General features: G+C 40.8%; 1 pseudogene; it reads left to right on the top strand.

Annotated features, from left to right (window-relative positions):
- Positions 1-313: 313 nt before the first annotated feature.
- LOC117496676 lies at positions 314-4,026 on the top strand (annotated as a pseudogene).
- The last annotated feature ends 251 nt before the right edge of the window (positions 4,027-4,277 follow it).

Genomic DNA, 4,277 nt, shown 5'->3' with positions numbered 1-4,277 from the left:
TATAGTAAGTGCTTATTAGCCTAGCTCAAATATGGACAGACTAACGTAATATCATGTTTTAGCTTAACAGAAGAATGTGAAATATCGAGAAAATGCTTGGAGTTACGATGGCCTGTTTAACCGTCCGGAAAGTCTTGTCAATGTCTTTTTGTTGATGTAAATGACCAGTTGCTGTGATATAAAAGCGACGGAGTCACGCCTTGTGTTGCACGTAATAGGTTAATAAGTGCAGGATTCCACTGGTCAAAGTTGAGACAGCTTCTTTGGAGGTTTCATTTCCAGTCCTTCCTGCTTGCAGAGCCAAGCAGTGTGAGCCGCATACACCACCACCATGACGTTCCGTGGAAAACAAACGTTCTTCTTTCTGACGTCTGTGTTATTCCTCTATGTTGCTGCAGATCCACATGGTAAGTGAAGTAGATTACTTATTTCTTTGGCAACACCTTTATGCAGATCTGGCTGCAAGGTAGTCTGGATAGCACAGGCCTAATGGAGTTGTAGTTGATTTTCTTTAAATGTCTTTTAAAAGGTCTATGACTGGAAGCTACCTGTTCGCATTTTCTTACGCCTCAATCGAGTTGACCTTTCGTGCCTATGTCCAAAGGTGAAACATCTCTGCCAAAGAGCAAATTAGGATAAGAGTTCATGCTGTAGCTTAATATTTCTTTTTTTTGCTGTCTTCATGTAATGCAGGATAAGATGATATTCAACTAATTGTTGCCAAAGTGAGTTATATTTTTGATTTATTTATACAAAAGCATGGCAAAGATTAAAGTAAGCTTTAACTGGGCTCGACCATAGACTGTATATAAATGGACGTAGTGTCCGTGGTGACGTCACCCATAGGGTTTGACATGGCTGAAATCAATTGGAAAGTTGTTGTATTATCTAAAACTTTTCCATTTATTTGTTCCAACATAATCTAGAACCAGCCAATGAACACATGTTGCCTACATGAGGGAAATATATGCGCTACTTAGCTATAACACATGCTATTTTTCCAGGTAAGTTACACTGATACATTGCATTACATTGAGATTCTGAGTCGGTCCTAATATCCTCACAGCACCTGAAGTCCACACAAAGCTGGGGAGCCTGAGAGGTCAGACTCTGAGTGTCAAGGGGCCAGGAGAGTGGGGTCCATGCCTACCTGGGTATCCCATTTGCCAAGCCACCTGTGGGCCCTGCTCTGAGACTGGCTGCCCCCCCAGCCTGTGGAGGGATGGAAGGAGTGAGAGATGCTACCAAGCAGCCACCCATGTAAGGCCTCCCACATGCTACAGGTGTCGCATACCTTCCTTTAAAATGATATTCAATACTCACTGAAAATCCACGTTTCTTTTTCAGGTGTGTTCAATATAAAAAGTTAGCCTTAGATGTGTTGGAAAAACTTGGTGGCTTGCTCGTGGATTTGCCAGACATTTAGAGGACTTGCCTTTACCTCAACATTTACCACTCCTGCCGACAGAACTCCCGATGCCAAGCTTCCAGTAAGTTGCTCCATGTCGTGAGTGATATTCAGTTACTTTGTTCAGGTTTGGATAAGGATTCCTTTTTGAATAATCCATACTGAGTGACAATGTAGGTTTTTTAAAACCATACCCCAAAGGGATTGACGTCACCAATCTGTTATGACCATTACCTTACCAGGTCATGGTCTGGATTCATGGTGGAGGGTTTGCTATGGGGTCAGCTTCTACGTTTGACGGCTCTCCGCCCTGGCTGCCTACCAGGATATGGTCGTAGTTCTGATCCAGTACCGTTTGGGACTTCTGGGGCTTTCTCAGGTTAAAACCACTCAAATCATTAAGAAGAGTTAGAATTACCATACTAAAATAATATCTCACTACTTTGGATTTGATGTGAAAAGTAGTCAACTTTTACTAGGCGGTGAACAATATAATTGTATGCCTTTCCAGCACTGGAGATGAAGCACATGTCTGGGAACTTTGGCATGCTGGATCAGGTAGAAGCTCTGAGGTGGATCCAGCAGCACATTCACAACTTTGGAGGAAACCCAGAATGTAGTTACAATATTTGGGGAGTCTGCTGGCGGAGTGAGCGTATCTTTACTGGTAAGTATCAATCTGCAGTTGAATACAAAAAAAACGACATCACTACAAAGTTACCTCTGTCATCAGAACCTTACATTTTCTTTGTTGCTTGAATCGACAGCTCCTCTCACCGTTGTCTGATGGCCTCTTCCACCATGCCATTGCTGAGAGTGGCACTGCTGGAATGGATATGTTGTTGTACATGATCCTCTACCAGTAGCACAGGTTAATTATAAGTGTGTGTAAACATTCTTCAGTGCACAAACACATTTGTTTTTTCTAAGTCGTTAAGATGGATCCCACATATATCTCCTCAGATGGTGGCAAATATGTCTGGCTGTAGCCTCGAAAGCAACACAGAAGATCGCTGTGATTGCATGAGAATCGTTGACGTAAAAACTATTGAGGCTTTGGGAGAGGTGAGATATTGAATGCAATAATATATAGATTTATTTAGTAGGATTTCTTTTTAATAGGAATATTCTGCTAGATTTCCCATGATGTTTTAAGTATTTATATCAACTTTTACACATTTTTTTCTTAAGGATCTAACCTTGAGAATCTCTGTAAATGTTGATGGACACTTCTGAGAAAAACAGTGGACGAGCTGTTCCGTGCACATGAACTTCTTACCCGTACCATTCATGACCGGCATTAATAATGATGAAGGGGGCTGGATGCTTGCTGATGTAAGTGCAATTGCTAAATTAGCACTGTGTTTATGTGACTGAAGAGCTTAACAACTGCCCATGAAAACATGCTAATGTGTTCTCTCTGTGCTTGTCTAAATGTGAATTGTCCTTCCCTAAGTTTATGGCTCCTCCAAACTGGACAGAGGGGATAGATAAGGAGCATTTGATGAACTCTCTGTACCTCTTCTTCCCTAATGTAAGGCAGGACTGGTTCTGGACATTACAATGTTACAATATACATCATGTTGAAACTTCTTTGACAGATGTTTGTTTCATTTTTTTCCAGCCCGAAGATGCAATCATTAGAGAGTTAGTGTTAGAGGAATATATTGGAACGGGTGAAGATCGTGTGAAAAATAGAGACGGGTTCACCGAGCTGTTAGGGGATATGATTTTTAACATTCCTGCCATTAAGACCGCTAGTGCCCACAGAGGTATTTATCATGCAAATATTTTGAGGAACCATTGTTAAATATTTCTTGCCACACACACTTTTAAAAACAAAATATCTCATGTCCAATCTTTTCTTCATAGATGCAGGTGCTGATGTATACCTGTATGAGTACCAGTACCCTCCACAAATCCTGAAGTCAAGAAGGCCCAAGCTTTGTTGGGAGTGACCACGGAGATGAGATCTTTACAGTTCTCGGATTGTGCTTTACAACTACCCATGTCACATTATCCGGTAAGTGAAATATATAAATCACAATTTGAATAGACCACCAGAGATCTGCAAAGTGTTTTAACAGATCATCTAAATGTTAGAGCCATGCAGTGAGGAGGAGGAACAGCTTAGCAGAAACATGATGAGCTATTGGAGCAACTTTGCTCACACAGGGTAGGAATTGACCTTTGTTACAAGATAATACACACATGGAGATGAGACTGTTTTTATAACTGTGATTGTGTGTGTTTTTTAAGGTCTCCTAATGGGATGGCTGCTGGCCCCACTGGCCAAAGTACGGCACAGGAGAAGAATACTTGTCAATTGATTTAAAGGAGCAGGTAGCTGGCCAGCACCTTAGGGAGAAGCGGTTTTGTCTTCCTGACTCAGACTCTCCCAGAGAAGATCCGACAACACAAAGAGAAGATGGAGCGCAACGAGCTGTAGAACAGTCTCCGCCCACATTTCTCCTCTCCATCATTTTCTGATTCAGTGATTCCATTGTTAAAAAAGTCAGTCAAAAGGCATTGCATAATATTCATTAATACAATCAACATTTGTGTTGGTAATCTGTGGCTTATAAAAAGCACTCATTTTAATAAACTTGGGAAGGAGATCCTCAATTTTTTTTTTTAAAATTACACAATTTAACTCAAATGTTAATGTTGGGTAATAACCTTTTATTTTAGATAGTTTCAGGCAATAGTTCTTTAAAATCTAGAAGCTTGAAATGTCTGTGGTCGTTCCCCCCCCCCCCTTACTTGGTGTTTGCGGTCAAATTTGACCGGTCCTGTTTGAACTGCTATTATATTAACACAAAAACCATAATCATCACCAAATTCATTTAACACCCTTTCAAACTGTACA

Source organism: Trematomus bernacchii, unplaced genomic scaffold (genome assembly GCF_902827165.1).
Source record: "Trematomus bernacchii unplaced genomic scaffold, fTreBer1.1, whole genome shotgun sequence".
Lineage (NCBI taxonomy): Eukaryota > Metazoa > Chordata > Actinopteri > Perciformes > Nototheniidae > Trematomus > Trematomus bernacchii.
Note: the sequence above shows the minus strand (reverse complement) of the source record. Positions and strands in the feature narration are given on the sequence as shown.